Source organism: Nomascus leucogenys, chromosome 12 (genome assembly GCF_006542625.1).
Source record: "Nomascus leucogenys isolate Asia chromosome 12, Asia_NLE_v1, whole genome shotgun sequence".
Lineage (NCBI taxonomy): Eukaryota > Metazoa > Chordata > Mammalia > Primates > Hylobatidae > Nomascus > Nomascus leucogenys.
The window spans coordinates 14247716-14266350 of NC_044392.1; the positions used below are offsets into that span (position 1 = coordinate 14247716).

The 18635-nt window shown below is 42.4% G+C and overlaps 1 protein-coding gene and 1 pseudogene across 3 annotated transcripts in view; both read right to left on the minus strand.

Moving 5' to 3' along the window:
- TESK2 (testis associated actin remodelling kinase 2) overlaps positions 1 to 18635 on the minus strand; it is a 116817-nt gene that overhangs the window by 14071 nt on the left and 84111 nt on the right. The gene's annotated exons all lie outside the window — the stretch shown is intronic.
- Positions 826 to 918, minus strand: LOC115837822 (annotated as a pseudogene).

The window sequence follows — 18635 nt, forward strand, 5'->3', positions numbered from 1 at the left end:
GAGAAACCCCGTCTCTACTAAAAATACAAAATTAGCCAGGCATGGTGGCGCATGTATGTAATCCCAGTACTCGAGAGGATGAGGCAGGAAAATCACTTGAACACGGGAGGTGGAGGTTGCAGTGAGCCGAGACCGCACCATTGTACTCTAGCCTGGGCAAGTGACAGAGTGAAACTCTGTCTAAAAAAAAAAAAAAAAGCCCGGGCACGATGGCTCACACCTGACAACTGTAATCCCACCACTTTGGGAGGCCGAGGTGGGCCGATCACGAGGTCAGGAGATCGAGACCGTCCTAGCTAACATGCTGAATCCCCGTCTCTACTAAAAATACAAAAAATTAGCTGGGCGTGGTGGTGGGCGCCTGTAGTCCCAGCTACTCAGGAGGCTGAGGCAGGAGAATGGCGTGAACCTGGGAGGCGGAGCTTGCAGTGAGCCGAAATTGCACCACTGTACTCCAGCCTGGGCAACAGAGCGAGACTCCGTCTCAAAAAAAAAAAAAAAAATTAGCTGGGTGTGGTGGTGTGTGCCTATAGTCGCAGCTACTCACAAGGTTGAGGTTGGGATGATCACTTGAACCTCAGGAGGTCAAGGCTGTAGTGAGCCATGATTGTGCCACTAGATTCCAGCCTGGGCAACAGAGAGAGACCCAGTCTCAAAAAGTAAGTATATGTATTTATAAATAATAATATCAGCTGTTATTTATATAGTATTTAAATTGTTTCAGGCACTGTTCTGAGAGTTTTGCATATATTATCTCATTTAATCTGCACAATAACCCTATAAGGTAGGTATACTGTTACTTTTTTTCCTTTTTTTTTTTTTTCATGTCAGACAGACAACGTGCAGACATTAATAAGGTTTAAGGGTAGTACACCTCACATGAAAATCCAATCATCGTGCTATGGACTACAAAATGACTATATACTATTACTCTTATTTTAGAGAAGGCATTTAGAAATTAAGCAACTTGCTTAAAGTTATCCAGTTATTAAGTGGCAGAGACTGGCAGACTCTGCAGTCTGGCTCCGAGTCCATACTCTTTACCACTACGTTGCATTGGAGAGTTAGAGACCACAGCATCTGAGTCAGAGAGACTCATGCAGCACAGGAGCTCAAAAATGAATTTACTCAAACCTTATATGATGTATTATCTCCCTCCTCCTCCCAAGGGAGAAAAAGGGAAATTCCTCTAAGCCTAAAATTTATATCTTAATACATATTTTGGGGTACTATTGAGTTTACAAAGGACTAGGGAACTTAATGGGATAAGAGGAGAAATATCTGAATTCTAGCCCAATTCAGCCTCCTAATAGCCATTTAACTTGGAGAAATCAACTAATAAGGCTATCCATCTTCACTTTTCTCAACTATAAGTAGGTGTGATAATCCCTGATTCACCTTATTTGCAGTGTTCTTATGAGAATCTAATAAAATATGTGAAAGTTGGCCAGGCGCCGTGGCTCATGCCTGTAATCCCAGCACTTTGGGAGGCCAAGGCGGGCAGATCACCCAAGGTCAGGAGTTCAAGACTAGCCTGGCCAACATAGTGAAACCCCATCTCTACTAAAAATACAAAAATTAGCCGGGCATGGTGGTGGGTGCCTGTAATCCCAGCTACTCGGGAGGCTGAGGTAGGAGAATCACTTGAACCCGGGAGGTGGAGGCTGCAGTGAAGTGAGATTGAGCCACTGCACTCCAGCCTAGGCAACAGAGTGAGACCCTGTCTTGAAAAAAAAATATGTAAAAGTTAGCCAGGCGAGATGGCTCACACCTGTATTCCTAGCACTTTGGAAGGCCGAGGCAGATGGATCGCCTGAGGCTAGGAGTTCGAGACCAGCCTGGCCAACATGGTAAAACTGCATCTCTACTAAAGATACAAAAATAAGCAGAGCATGGTGGCAGACGACTATGATCCCAGCTACTCGGGAGGCTGAGGCACGAGAATCGCTTGAACCACTGAGGCAGAGGTTGCGGTGGGCAGAGATCATATCACTGCACTCCAGCCTGGGCAACAGGGTGAGACTCTGTCTCAAAAAAATAATAATAAAATAAAATATGTGAAAGTGCTTTGAAAAAAATTTAAATGTCATGTATTTTCTGATGTGGTAATAATATAAGCACCAAAAAGAACCAGTTGGGGGCAGCACCATGCAGCACTTCAGATCCTTGGAAGCGTCGGAGCAGTTTTGGCAAGGCAGAAAGAATGACTAAAAATAAATCTTCTAACTTCTCAAAAGGGAAACTTGTTGATCTGCTTCATCCTGCTTGATAATCCATCTTTGAAAATCTTAAAATAAAGCATAATGACGGCATAAGCACAGCGCCTTGCTCTCTTCTTTCTAGTTGAATCTGCCCAAGGTTCACATTTGAGGTGCCCATTTGCTGAAAAGAAACTGAGCTTGTGAACTTCAGGGTTATAAGTGGGCAGTGAAGCTGACATCTAATCACACAGGCAGATTTCCTTAGCTCTGAAAGTCAAAAGGTAGACAGTGGTTCACTTCTTTAGCATGATGACAGTGTGATATGTCGGGCCTGTCTTCAGGAGCCACTCAGGTTTCCCAACTGAGTGCCAGGCAGAAGACACTATAATGAAAAGACTGTATGTGCACTCTCTATAGGCCAGGTGAGACCAGGACTCTTGGTTCCGGGAAACACTTGTTTACTCTGTTCAGCAATGTCTCTGAAGGCCCTGGAAATCCATATGCAAAGCCAGAGGGTGGAGAGCACGGGGAAAAGGTGACAAAAGATGAGGAATCACACTTGGCTAATAGATTCTGGCTTCTCCAGGCAAAATGCAAAAAGCGCAAACCAAGGACCGGAGAGGGAAAACAAATGGAATTTGCTTTTACAACCCATTTCTCTTGCCTGCCTTTGGTGAATAAATTAGTTGGGCTGATAAGCCTGTAGGCCCTCAGAAACCATGTCTCAATGTTTCAAGACCTCTGCATGTATAAGAAAAGGAAATTTGAGATTTGTCAACAAGGAAGATTTCTTTCTTTCTTTTTTTTTTTTTTTTTTTGAGACGGAGTCTCACTCTGTCCCTCAGGCTGGAGTGCAGTGGCGCCATCTCGGCTCACTGCAACCTCTGCCTCCCAGGTTCAAGTGATTCTCCAGCCTCAGCTTCCCGAGTAGCTGGGATTACAGGCTTGTGTCACCACACCCAGCTAATTTTTGTATTTTTTAGTAGAGACAGGGTTTTCCCATGTTGGCCAGGCTTGTCTCGAACTCCTGACCTCAGGTATTCCACCCGCCTCAGCCTCCCAAAGTGCTAGGATTACAGGCGTGAGCCACCGCACCCAGCCGGAAGATTGCTACACAGTCTCTGTGCCCATTAGCTGGAATGTTCACTTCTCCATAAGCAACTCTCAGTGCAGACTCAGCTGGTGTGGCCTCTAAACAAATCCCTCTGCAGGAAGCAGAGACAAGAGCAACTGCATTAGCATGTTCAGCTTTCCCCGGATGGGGATAACAGCTGCTTTGCTTTCATTTTCAGCTAGACTACTCCCTCGGTCAGCCCTATAAAACAACCCAAGGCATTGGTAATACATTTAATTAATACAGAAGTTTTAATATTTTTAATTGTTGTTATTTTAACCTTTCAAGTTATAAAACTATAATACAGCCAATAAAATGTGTTATAAGTACTTCAATACCTCTCAGTGGCTGTTACCTTTTTCTATACCAACTTTACCTATACCAAAACTTGCCTCACTTCCTCATGGTCTAATAAAATAACAGAGTTTCTTTCATTTCATTTGTGTTTGATACTTGGTTTCATTAAATATATACAGCCTTTTCCTAGAAGGCACTCAATAACTTTTAAAAGTGTACTGGTAATTCAACTATATTATATAAATAAACCTTTATTACTAAAATGCAAGAAATCATATGCCAACATCTATTTTAAAATCACCAAAGGCACAGAGAAGTGAACACTCAGTTCTCCACTCGGGAATATCAATTCAGGTTATTTCTACAAACATTTATTGAGCACTCCTCCCCCTACTGCCACTTCCATATGAGAGTAAGAACTTGTCTCTTGGCCAGGCACAGTGGCTCTCGCCTGTAATCCCAGCACTTTGAGAAGCTGATGTGGGAGGATTGCTTGAGGCCAGGAGCTCAAGACCAGCCTGGGCAACACAGCAAGACCCCCACTCAAAAAAAGATGGTAAATTATATGCTATATGTATTTTACCACGATAGAGAGTGTGTGTACAAGCATCCCCATAGTTCTTTAGTCCCTTCCACTATGTAAGGACACAACAAAAAGACAGGCATTTATGAACCATGAAGTAGGCCCTCACCAAACATTGAATCTGCTTGTGCCTAGATCTTAGATTGCCCAGCCTCCAGAAGTGTGAGAAATAAATTTCTGTTGTTTATAAGCTACCCAGTCTATGATATATTCTTACAGCAGCACAAATGGACTAAGACAACTGCCTAGGCTAAAGAGTACAGGTTCTTCCCACATATCCCAATAGGGTCTGGTAGGTACCAATTTAGGCACAGACAAGCACATAAACATATTCATACAGAGAATATTCTGGACTGGCTCTAGGGAATATGTACCTCTCTCTGAAGTAAATGCACCCAGGACTCCAGTTCCCAATTCTTGCTGATTCTAGTCAGCTACAGTAGTTTCAACCAATTATAACTATTCAGAACAATAAGACAAAATGGTAGCTTTAAAAAAATTTGAATTACCAATGTACTGATACTTGCAACCAAATAAGCTTATCTCTGAACAGTGGCTCAAAGGCATTCAGAGAAGGTCTGGAGAAAATATCAACTGTAAGAATTATTATTCCTTTTTGAAAAATCTACCCAACTGGCCAGGAGTTAGGGCACTTACCCAAGGAAGATAACTGTGCTGCCATCTAACTAACAGAGATCATTTGCTACCATCTAATTAGCAACATGGTACTGAGAAAGATTCATCCATCCTTCTGTTCACCTACCCAAACACTGAAAACCTACAATGTGAAACACAAAGATAAATGGGGCCAGTCTCTGCCCACAGAGACTAGTCTAGCCTAGATGGTCTAGTAGAGATGCCATACAGTCAACTAATACTTTTTTTTTTCATACAGGAGAATAACATGATCAGATATGCTACATAGAAATATTCTAACAGTAGTATAAAAATTGTATGAAAAAGTCAGGAACTGAGGCTGGGGGAAGAGTTAGGTTAAACAAGGCCTGAGTAAGACAATGGCAGCAAGAATGGAAAGGAGGTTAATATCTCAGAGACATTAGAGGTGGAATCAACAAGATTTGGTGTTAGTTCAAAGGCAAGGAGTAATTAAAGAGATATGGTCTAAATACAAAGTCAGTCCAGTTTGGTGTTTAGCTCATAGTACACAACTCATTCTCCCAATTAACAGTATCTTTTTAAAATTTATTTTCATTTTTTACAACAGGTAGAACCCACTATCAATAACTTATCATTCTCACCCCTCCCTTAGGTTATTCCATTAGCTTTCTAACCTGTTTTCTTGCTCCCTTTTGCATCTTGAAAAGATTTAGCCCTCATTCCAATCCATTTTCCACAATACAGCCAAGACAATCTTTCTGAAATGCCAACCTGAAGCCACTCTCCTGTTAAAATTATTCAGTGATGCTCTATTACTTGTAGGATAAAACCCACAATCCTTAGAAAGGCACACAAAGCCTTTCACTCCTGCTTATAAAAGTCTGACTCCTGCTCACCTGCACATTTGTACACATTGCTGGTCCCTTTACCTGTAATATCCTTCCCCTTTCCCCACCTAGGCCTGGCTAATATTCACTCATTGTTGAGGATTTAATTCCATTTCATGGTAACCCATAGGCAGGGTTGGGGATAAGAAAGACAGTCTATGCAAAAGGAACACAAAGATAACAAAGCACAGAAATTAGTAATTATTCTTTTTTTTTTTTCTGTATAAGTAGGGGAGAAAGGATGAAGCTAAAAATTTAAGATGGGCAGTATAATATAGTGGTGACTGCAGTTAGGCTGGCTAGGATTGAATCTCATCTCAGACTATAATAGTTGTAGAGCCCTGAGTTGGTTACTCAGTTTGTTTAATACACATCTATAAAATGGGAATAATAATAGTGCCTAACCCACAGAGTTGTGAAGATTCAATAAGTTGATACATGTAAAATGATAAGAATAATGTCAAGGAAAGTGCCCAATATGTCAGTTATGACTATTTCTATTATTATTATTATTATATTTGTTATTAGTGCAGAAGTTCTGGAATATCAAGATGAAGCATCTACAGTTAATTCAGCAGAACACAGGGGCCACTGAAGGTTTATAGGTAAAGGTATAATATGATCTAATGGGGGTTGAATTACATCCCCCCCAAAAGATGCATGCAAGTCCTAAACCCTGGTAACTATAAATGTGACCTTATTTGGAAATAGGGTCTTTGCCGATGTAATCAAGTTAAGATGAGGTCATATTGGAGTAGGGCAGGCCCTTAATCCAATATGACTGGAATTCTTATAAAAAGAGGGGCAAGAGATACAGGCACACAGGGAAAATGTCATGTTAAGATACAGGCAGAAATTGGACTGAGACATCTACAAGCCAAGGAACACCAAAAACCTACCAGAAGCTAGGAAAAGGCAAGAAGGATCTTCCCGTAGAGCCTTCAGAGAGAACAAGGCCCTACCAACACTTTGATTTTGGACTTCCAGCTTTCAGACCTCTGAGATAATAAGTTTCTGCTATGTCACCCACATTGTCGTGCTTTGCTATGGCAGCTCTAAGAAACTAATACATGACCCAAACTGCATTTTAGAAAGGTCATTCTGGTAGCAGGATAGAGAAGGAATTAGAGGCAGTTTTGGAGGGTACTGCAACAGCCAGATGAGAGGTGACCAAACATCTAACTAACAGTGCTATTTATGGGCAAGAAAAAGTTGGCTATAGTCAGAATATAAAGCTTTTTAGCAACTGAGTGATAGATATGAGAAATAAGGAAAAAGAGTCAAAGACATCTCAGAGATTCCAAATTGAAAGGTTCAGACAGCAATGGAAAAAGATTTCAGAATCTTAAATGACTCGATGTGCCATCAGTAAGTCAGAAACCTGTCAGAAACCAGTATCAATGTCAAACAGCCAAATCAGTGGCTTGTTGGCACTCTACTCTTTGGAGGGGCTCTTTGCAAAAAAGGGTTTGGGCCCCGACCTAGTTTTCACTGTAGCCCAACAATGCTTTTGTGCTGGCCACCGTATGTTTGTTGGTAGGCTCCAAACACAAAGGCTAGCCGACATCCCATCCTGCTGGCTTGGGTTAAGGAAGAAAAGAAAGCTTTGTTACTGCTCTGGGTAATTCCAGGACAGACATCCCAAGAGTGCCCTGTGGGAGGCTTGTGCTCCAAAGAAGCCTCCTGTTCTCAGCTCGAGAATCCACAGCCACTACAAGTGTACATCCGTATATCTGCCAAGGACTGAATTTGCCTACCACTCCAGGAGGTTCACCAGGGCCTGCCTGACTGAAACAGTCAACAGTAATGAGCTGACTCAAAAAGAAAAAGGAAAGACTAGTTCTAGCCACAGAGTAAAACGTTCTTAATAACCCAAAATATATTTCAGAATATTTAAGTGTTTAACTCTTGGCCTTCATATATGCTTGCTGAATACCCTTCTTCGTAGCTTTGCTAATTCTTATTCATCCTCCTTGTTTATTTATTTTCATTTTTATTTTATTTTATTTTTTGAGACAAAGTTTCCCTCTTGTTGCCCAGGCTGGAGCTCAATGGCACTATCTCAGCTCACTGCAACCTCCTCCTCTTGCGTTCAAGTGATTCTCCTGCCTCTGCCTCCTGAGTAGCTGGGATTACAGGCGTGCACCACCACGCCTGGCTTTTTTTTTTTTTGAGACAGAGTCTCACTCTGTCACCCAGGCTGCAGTGCAGTGGCGCAATCTCAGCTCACTGCAACCTCTGCCTCCCGGGTTCAAGCAATTCTCCTGCCTCAGCCTCCTGAGTAGCTGGGATTACAGGTGTGTGCCACCACACCCGGCTAATTTTTGTATTTTTAGTAGAGACGGGGTTTCACCATGTTAACCAGGCTGGTCTCGAACTCCTGACCTCAGGTGATCCGCCTGCCTCGACCTCCGAAAGTGCTGGGATTACAGGCATGAACCGCCACACTGGGCCTTATTTATTTATTTATTTATTATTTATTATTTTTTGAGACTGAGTATCGCTCTGTCGCCCAGGCTGGAGTGCAGTGGCGTGATCTCGGCTCACTGCAACCTCCACCTCCAGGATTTAAGCAATTCTCCTGCATCAGCCTCCTGAGTAACTGGGATTACAGGCACGGACCACCACACCCGGCTAATTTTTGGTATTTTTAGCAGAGACAGAGTTTCAACATGTTGGCCAGCTGGTCTCAAACTCCTGACCTCAAGTGATCTGCCCGCTTCGGCCTCCCAAAGTGTTGGGATTACAGGTGTGAGCCACCACGGTCAGCCACTTATTCATCCTTCTGAACTCGTGGAAAGCGTTCCTTGATACTCCGTCCCATTCTTTGTGCTAGGCTGGGCACAGTAGCTCACACCTGTAATCCCACTACTTTGGGAGGCTGAGGCAGGAGGATTGCTTGAGCCCATTCTTGGTGCCACTTTAGCATCCTGCACGTTTCTACTATTGTTCATCACACTGGACTATAACATTTATGGCAGGAACTAGGTCCTGCTCAATTTTGTAAGCCCCTTTGTAAATCTCAGTGAAACTGTTGAACAAACAAATGCATAATTAAGTGCATTTAAATAAATGGAGGTGGGTTTCAAGTTCCCTCTTTTATTGGAAGCCCCACCCCCCAATTTAATCATTAAAATGTAATTTAAGATATAAAAGAGAAATGTGCTTTTAGAGGAACTTTCCAATAAATATCATGCAAAAACAAATATTTAATAATGCTGGTTGGGCGCAGAGGCTCACACCTGTAATCCCAGCACTTTTGGAGGCCAAGGTGGGCAGATTGCTTGAGCTCATGAGTTCAAGACCAGCCTGGGTAACATGGCAAAACCTTGTCTCTACAAAAAATACAAAAACTAGCTTGGCATAGTGGTGCATGCCTGTAGTCTCAGCTACTCAGGAGGCTGAGGTGGGAGGATGGCTTGAGCTGAGGAGGCAGAGGTTGCAGTGAGCCAACATTACAACACTGCACCCCAGCCTGGGCATTAGAGCCAGACCTTGTCTCAAAAAATAAAATTAAAATAAAATAAAATAAAATAAATAAAATAAAATAAAATAAAATGTTTAATAATGCCTACTCAGACAAAGAAAGGCTCAGGCAAAAGACTAAGTCTGATCTTCTACATTGAGGAGACCATGTTGATTAGTGTTATGTTCAAAAAAACCAATTCCCAAGTAATGCATACACAGCTGAAAGAAGGAAGTATTCCAGCTGCACCCTCCAAGTTTTCTACATCTCAGTAAACGGCATCGCCACCCACCTAGAAACTGGGCATCATTTGGTTCCTCATTCTCCTTCTTTTTTTTTTTGAGACGGAGTCTCTGTCGACTCCAGGTTCAAGCAATTCTCTTGCCTCAGTCTCCCAAGTAGCTGGGATTACAGGCATGCGCCACCATGCCTGGCTAATTGTTGTATTTTTAGTAGAGATAGGGTTTCACCATGTTTGTCAGGTTGCTATCCAAATCCTGACCTCAGGTGATCCACCTGCCTCGGCCTCCCAAAGTGTAGGGATTACAGGCATGAGCCACTGCATCTGGCCACAAAACATTTTTTTTGAGATGGAGTTTCTCCCTTGTTGCCCAGGCTGCAGTGCAATGGAGTGATCTTGGCTCACTGCAACCTCCGCCTCCCAGGTTCAAGCGATTCTCCTGCCTTAGCCTCCTGAGCAGCTGGGATTACAGATGCCTCCCACCATGCCTGGCTAATTTTTTGTATTTTTAGTAGAGACGGGGGTTTCACCATGTTGGCCAGGCTGGTCTCAAACTCCTGACCTCAGGTGATCTACCCACCTCAGCCTCTCAAAGTGCTGGGATTACAGGCGTAAGCCACCACACCCGGCAAAGCACTTTCATAGTTACCTCATTTGACCATTGTAATATCTTTTTTTTTTTTTTGAGATGGAGTTTCACTCTTGTTGCCCAGGCTGGAGTGCAATGGAGCGATCTTGGCTCACTGCAACCTCTGCCTCCCAGGTTCAAATGATTCTCCTGCCTCAGCCTCCAGAGTAACTGGGATTACAGGTGCCTGCCACCACGCCCGGCTAATTTTTTGTATATTTAATAGAGATGGGTTTCACCATGTTGGCCAGGCTGGTCTTGAACTCCTGACTTCAGGTGATCCACCCACCTTGGCCTCCCAAAGTGCTGGGATTACAGGCGTGAGTCACCACACCCGGCCTGACCATTGTAATATCTTGAAACATTCTTGTCATCTTTTCGTTTTTGTTTTTTTTGTGTGTTTATTGGCTTTTTTGGTTTTCTTTTGTTTTGTTTTTGAGACGGAGTCCTGCTCCATTGCCCAGGCTGGGCTGCAGTGGCGCAATCTCAGCTCACCGCAACCTCCGCCTCTGGGTTCAAGCAATTCTGTCTCAGCCTCCCGAGTACCTAGGACTACAGGCGCCTGCCACCACGCCTGGTTAATTTTTGTATTTTTTAGTAGAGACGAGGTTTCACCTTATTGGTCAGGCTGGTCTGGAACTCCTGACCTCAGGTGATCCACCCGCCCGGCCTCCCAAAGTGCTGAGATTACAGGCATGAGCCACCGCACCCGGCTGGTTGTTTGTTTTTTGAGACGGAGTTTTGCTCTTGTTGCCCAGGTGTGAGCCACTGCACCTGGCTGGTTGTTTGTTTGTTTGTTTGTTTGTTTGTTTTTTTGAGATGGAGTTTTGTTCTTGTTGCCCAGGCTGGAGTGCAGTGGCACCATCTTGGCTCACTGCAACCTCCACCTCCTGGGTTCAAGCAATTCTCCTGCCTCAGCCTCCCAAGAAGCTGGGATTACAGGTGTGCGCCACCATGCCTGGCTAATTTTTTTTGTGTGTGTTTTTAGTAGAGATGGGGTTTCATCATGTTGGTCAGGCTGGTCTCGAACTCTTGACCTCAAGTGATCCACCTGCCTCAGCCTCCCAAAGTGCTGGGATTACAGGTATGAGCCACCAGGCCAGCCCAGAGAACTTAAATAACTTGCCTATGATTATTCAACTAGTAAATAGTACAGCTTGGATTTGTATCCAAGCCTTGTGACCTAAAAGCCTGGGTTTCTTCTACCCTAGGAATGTACACTTATGTAGGGAAGCTAAAGCAAAAAAAGCTTTAATAAATGAAAGAATGGGGCTGAGTGCAGTGGCTCATGCCTGTAATCTCAGCACTTTGGGAGGCCAAGGCAGGTGGATCACGAGGTCAAGAGTTCGAGACCAGCCTGGCCAACATTGTGAAACCCCGTCTCTACTAAAAATACAACAAAATTAGCTGGGCGTGGTGGCAGGCGCCTGTAATCCCAGGAGGCTGAGGCAGGAGAATCACTTGAAACCAGAAGGCGGAGGCTGCAGTTAGCCAAGATTGCACCACTGCACTCCAGCCTGGGCAACAAAAGTGAAACTCCGTCTCTAAATAAATAAAGAAAGAAAGAAAAGAAAAGAAAAGAAAGAATGTGTAATAACAAAGGTACAAAAATTCCATATAGGAGAAGATGAACGGAGGGAAACATTATGACCAAATGGGTGGTGGCAGTGGAGGTGGGTAGAGACGATGCGGCCGAGAAAAAGAATCAGGAAAGGCTTTATGGGGAAATAAGTGGACTCTAAGGCCAGGTCTTGAAGGGAAGATAATTTTTTTTTTTGAGATGGAGTCTTGCTCTGTCACCCAGGCTGGAGTGCAATGGTACGATCTCGGCTCACTGCAACCTCCACCTCCTGGGTTCAAGCAATTCTCCTGCATCAGCCTCCCCGGTAGCTAGGATTAAAGGTGCGCACCATCACACCCAGCTAATTTTTGTATTTTTAGTAGAGATGGGGTTTCACCATGTTGGCCAGGCTGGTCTCGAACTCCTGACCTCATGATCCACCCACCTCGACCTCCCAAAGTGCTGGGATTATAGGCGTGAGCCACCGCGTCCAGCCAGGGAAGATGATTTCTATAGGACAGAGGGAAAGAGTATATTCTAGGTTGAAGAAACAATATGGATAAAGAGGCGGGAAAACACAGACCATGTTCAGTAAACAATAAGAAATCCTGTTTGCCTGAATTATAGAGTACTTGTTAAAGAAGAGAAGAACTAGGAGAAAAGTAGTATTATAGTAGGGCATAAAGGACTAGAATATCAGGCTGAGTTTATCCTGAATTCCATTTTTAAACTCTAGCTGTGAATCAAAATAATTTGTAGAACTTTATTTATTTATTTTTAAATACAGATATCTGCATCTCACCTAAGACTTTAATCAATGAGGAAAGGTTTTTGAGCCAGGAAATGCCATTGATTGTTAATTTATTCAATCAACAAATATGATAAGCAGCTACCATTTGTCAGGCACTGTGCTAGGAACCAATGGATGACAATGTAAATAAAACAATCCTTGCCCTCAAGGAATTTATAATCTATTTATAATCTACACATATGAACAGTCAGTTGAAATCAATGATAAATTATATTGTATTATGAGAGCACATAGGTGAGGGACCAAACTACTCTTAGAAAGATCAGAAAAGGCTTCCCAGAGAAAATGAATTCTAAGCTGGGGCCTGAGGAATTGGTTGGGCCAGGGGGGATGAAGAGGTGTGTTCTGGGCAAACAAAAAGTCTGGTGCAGAGCTCTGAAGGTGGAAAGGGTCATGTTCCATTTGTGGAACTGAAAGAGGTTCAATACAGCTGTAGCACACAGTTGCGACAGGACAGAGGCAAGAGAAGTGAGGAGTGAGGCCATAGAGATAAGCAGTAGCAAGATCAGTTTTGACTTTACCCTGAAGACAATGAGGAGCCACAGAAGGGTTTTTTCAGGGAGAAACAAAATTAGATGTGTATTCAAAAGTGGTACTGGCATAAAAACAGACATATAGACCAATGTAATGGAATAGAGAGCCCAGAAATAAACACCTATCAATTGGGAAAGGGCAGTCTTTGCAACAAATGAGAAATGCAAATCAAACCACAATGAGATATCACCTCACATCCATTAAGATAGCTACCATCAAAAAAAAAAAAACCACACAGAAAATAACAAGTATTGGTGAGTTGGTGAGGATGTGGAGAAACTGGAACACTTATGCACTGTCAGTGGGATTGTAAAATGGTGCAACCGCTACAGAAAAAAAATATGGCAGTTCCTCAAAAAGTTAAAAATAGAACTACTATATTGTCCAGCAATCCTACTTCTGGGTATGTACCCAAAAGTCTGGAAAGTAAGGTTTCAAAGAGATATTTACATACCCATGTTCATAGCAGCATAATTTAGCCAAGAGGTGAAAGCAACCCAAATGTTCATCAACCCATGAATGGATCAACAAAGTATGGTATATACATACAATAAAATATTTATGCAGCCATAAAAAGGAAGAAAATACTATCACATGCAACAACATGGATGAACCTTGTGGACATTATGCTAAGTGAAATAATGTGATCCCCAAAAGACAAATACCGTATGATTCCACTTATATGAGGTATCAAAAGTAGTCAAATTCATAGAAACTGAAAGTACAGGCTGGGTGTGGCGGCTCACACCTGTAATCCCAGCACTTTAGGAGGCTGAGGTGGGTGAATTGCCTGAGCTCAGGAGTTCGAGACTAGCCTGGGCAACATGGTGAAACCCCATCTCTACAAAAAATACAAAAAAAAAAATTAGCTGGGCATGGTGATGCACACCTGTAGTCCCAGCTACTTGGGAGTCTGAGGTGGGAGAATCGCTTGAGCCTGGGAGGTGGAGGTTGCAGGCAGCCGAGATTACACCACTGCACTCCAGCCTGGGTGACAGCGAGACCCTGTCTCCAAAGTAAAAAGAAAATAGAATGGTTGTTACCAGGAGCTGGGAAGAGGGAGAAACGAGGAGGTGTTGTTTAATGGGTATAGAGTTTGTTTCACAAGATGAAAAAGGCCAGCCATAGTGGCTCACTTCTATACTCCCAGCACTTTAGAACAAGCTGAGAGGATTGCTTGAGCCCAGGAGTTTGAGACCAGCCTGGGCAACATAGTGAGACCTCATATCTACAAAAAATAAAAAATTAGCCAGATGTGGTGGCATATGCCTGTAGTACCAGCTACTCGAAAGGCTGAGACAGGAGGATCACTTGAGCTTGGGAGATCAAGGCTGTAGTAAGCCATGATCACCCCACTGCATTCCAGCCTGGGTGATGGAGTGAGACCCATTTTATTTTTGAAAAAATAACAATTAAAAAAAAGATGAAAAAGATCTGGCAGCCAGGCACAGTGGCTCAAGTTTGTAATCCCAGCACTTTGGGAGGCTGAGGCAGGCAGATCACCTGAGCTCAGGAGTTCAAGACCAGCCTGGGCAACATGGTGAAACTCTGTTTCCACTAAAAATACAAAAAAATTAGCTGGGTGTGGTGGTGCATGCCTATAATCCCAGCTACTCGAGAGGCTGAGGCAGGAGAATTGCTTGAACCCAGGAGGCAGAGGTTGCAGTAAGCCAAGATCATGCCACTGCACTCCAGCCTGGGTGACAGAGCGAGACTCTGTCTCAAAAACAACAACAACAACAACAACAAAACAAGATCTGGCCTGGTACAGTAGCTACTGTCCCTGTTACGTGGGAGGCTAAGGCAGGAGGACTGCTTGAGCCCAAGAATTTGCGGCTGTAATGCACTATGAACTCCAGTCTGGGCAACAGAGCAAGACTCTGTTTCTTTCTTAAAAAAAAAAAGAAAAAAAGGCCAGGCATGGTGGTTCATGCCTGTAATACCAGCGCTTTGGGAGGCCGAGGCGGGTGGATCATCTGGGGTTCGAGACCAGCCTCAACATGGAGAAACCCCGTCTCTACTAAAAATACAAAATTAGCTGGGCGTGGTGGTGCATGCCTGTAATCCCAGCTACTCGTGAGGCTGAGGCAGGAGATTTGCTTGAACCTGGGAGGCAGAGGTTGCGGCGGTGAGCCGAGATCGCGCCATTGCACTCCAGCCTGGGCAACAAGAGTGAAACTCCGTCTCAAAAAAAAAAAAATAAAAGAAAAAGGTCTGGAGATCTGTTGCACAACAATGTGAAAATACTTAATACTAACTACTGAACTATATACTTAAAAATGGCTAAGATGATTCAAAACAAACAAAAAAAGATTTGTATTTCAGGACCACTCCAGCTGGCAATATAGACTATAGATTTAAAGTGTGAAACAAGACTGACAGAGAGACTAGCTAAAAGGTTATGGCAAGACATAATGATGGCAGAAGGAATGATGTAAGATAAATGATTCAAGAATAGTAAAGAGGTAAGATGAACAGGACGTGGTGATTGGTAAGATTTGGAAAAGGGATAGATTAGGGATAAAGGAAAAGGAAACTGTCATTTGTAGAAGAGCCATTCACTATATTAATACATTTGCAAGTTATTAATTCATTTAACAAACATTTATTGAGCAGCTACTTGTGCCTAGTAGTACAGAAGATTTTAGACAATATTCTGCCACTATCATAGAACAGCTTCTCATTTTTTGAAGTTCACTAAACTAGCCCTTGACACAGTATCTGCTTAATAATTATTTGTTACATAGGAAACAGACACAAGCAATTGCATTGAAATGAGCTAAAATGAGCAAGTAAGGAAATAAATGCCTATGACTGACTCTGGAAAACACTGATCTAAGAATTTATTATCTAAGCAAATAATGGTGACCAGGATAACAAGAAAAGACCACATAAAGAGAAAGAGAAAGTAAATACAGAAAGTGCAGACAGTGATTATGTATCAGGCACAGGGATGCAGAAATGCCCCTGAGTAGTAGCAATGTGTGAGAGGTATATTGGGAGACCCTCCTTCCATGGTCCTACTTGCTACAGATTCCAAAGTTGGAACAGCTCCCAGGAGCCAACATAGAACCAACTCCTGGGAATGATACCACTTATCAAGTTAGGAAAATTACACTCGGCAAATCTATTAGAAACACATCTAGCCTAAACTCAAAAAGAACTCTGTGAATTCAACTGTCACACTAGTTTAACAATCATGAGGGGATTAGGAGAAAGATTAGCTAGAAAGCCTCTGAAGAACTTTCTAAATCCTTCTGCTGTCCTCATACTACCAATGCTGTAAAAAGATTCATCAAATGGATGGCTGAAATGACCTTGAAAGAGGCAGATATCTTTGCAGCTAACAGTTTAACTGTTAAAAGCTCAAGTGTTGGGAAGCAGTACTCATTTATCCATTTTCCATTTACCCAACAAATATTTATTGCATGCCTTTATGCTCCAGTTACTGACAATTCAGCAGTGAACAATAGCCAAGCCCAAGGAGCTCAAAGTCTAGTAAGTACGGGATTATAGTCAGCCAAAACTTGATTTAAATCCTAGCTCAGCTACAAGACCTTAGCTAACTTAATCTCTTTCTGAGCCTCAGATTTATCATCTGTAAAATGGGAAAAATATTACCTATTTCATAGGATTGCATGCTAATTAAATAATATATTGACAGGGAGAAAAAAAAAGCTTAGCAGACCCTGGCACATAGAAAGCATTTAGTATGAAAAATCACTGAATGATTTTTTTATTTTTGTTACTCAGGAGATAATACAGCAGTTGAAAAATGCCTCCTTCCAAATCAATGAAACACTCTCTAATGAAAATGTTGATAAACAGGATATGAACAAGGAAGGTATCACTCAGAGTACTCCTTCAGACACCAGTAATCTATGAAGATATCTCAACTCAAATGTCCAATAAATATCTCAAACTGAACCTATTCAAAAATGACCTCTTGATCATCTCCCATTGTGTACCTCCTAGAGTCTTCCCCATCTCCATTAATGGCAACTCTGTTTTTTAGGTGTCCAGGCCAAAAACCTCAGAGTTATCCTTGACTTCTCTCATCCTCTCATACCCCACAGCCAATGCATCAGGAAAGCCTATTTGTTTGTTTTTCTTCTACTTTCAAAATGGATTCAGAATTCCCAGCTCCACTGCTATCATTCTGGTCCATTACCATCAACTCTCACCTTTTTTGCAGTCTTTATGTATTGCACAGACTTTATTGTAACAGTCTCTTAACTGGTTTTCCTGCTTTCACCCTTTCTCTTTTTTTCAGTCATTCACCAAACAGTAGCCAGGATGATCCCATTAAAGAATAAGTCACAAAAACCTCCAAATACTTCACAATTTATCCTGAGTAAAATCTAAAGTTCTTACAGCAGTATATAAGAGACTCTGATCTAGCCAGTGTTTCCTCTCTAACCCCATCTACTACTGTTCTCTTCATGCTCTCCACTGCAGTCACATCACCCACCTTGGAGTTATTCAACCAGACCAGGCACACTTCTGCCTCCACGCCTTTGCACATACTATTCCAACTACCTAGAACACTTTGATATCCACACAGCTAGTTCTTCACCTTCTTAATTTTTTTTGTGTGTGTGTGAGCCACTGCACCCAGCCCACCCTCTTAAATTTTAGCCTCTTTTGTGAGGCCTTCCCTGTCTACATGTTGAAAATTGTAAACCACCTAGCACTTAACATCATATATATTACAATTTGTTCCCTTGTTTAGTTTAACTCCTCTGCCCGCCCCCTGCTGATTAAAATATAAATTCCAGCTGGGTACAGTGGCTCATGCCTGTAGTCCTAGTGCTTTGAGAGGCCAAGGTGGGAGGATCACTTGAGCCCAGGACCAGCCTGGGCAACATAGCAAGACCCATGTCACTGCCAAAAATAAAAAATACAAAATAAAGTTAAACTTAAAAAAAATTAAAATGTGGGACAGGGATTTTTATTTGTTCATTATTGTATTCCCAGTACCTGGAATAGTGCCAGACATGGTAGGAGCCAAATAAATATCTTTTGGATGAATAAATGAGCCAAAAGCAAGCAAGCAAGTCAGAGAAAAACTGTTTTAAGATAAAGTAAACTAAATAAACTCTTCTATTATTTGTGGGCTAGCTTGCCAACCTCAAATTCTTGTTTCTCAAATGTCACAGGGAGTTACTAAAAATAAGAACAGAAATGTACCACAGTTTGAGAGTTTTTTATTAGTAAATGAGCAAAGCAAAAAAATTAAATAAAAATTACTTTTTCCAAAAGCAAAGTGCAGTCAAACTGTATTTGTAGAAATATTTTTTGCACATAGAAGTTTAAGTGAAATAAACTTCTAATTATGAAAGGATTTGAGATGTGACATTTCTTTCTCTCTCTCTCTTTTTTTTTGAGACAGAGTCTCACTCTGTCACCCAAGCTAGAGTGTAATGGTGATGGTGTGATCTCAGCTTTGTAGCCTCTGCCTCCAGGGTTGAAGCAATTCTCCTGCCTCAGCCTCTCAAGTAGCTGGGATTACAGGCCCCCGCCACCATGTCTGGCTAATTTTTTTTTTTTTTTTTTTTTTTTTTAGGAGAGACAGGGTTTCACCATGTTGGCCAGGCTGGTCTTGCACCCCTGACCTCAAGTTATCCATCTGCCTTGGCCTCCCAAAGTGCTAGGATTACAGGCGTGAGCCACTGTGCCTGGCCTTCACACTAT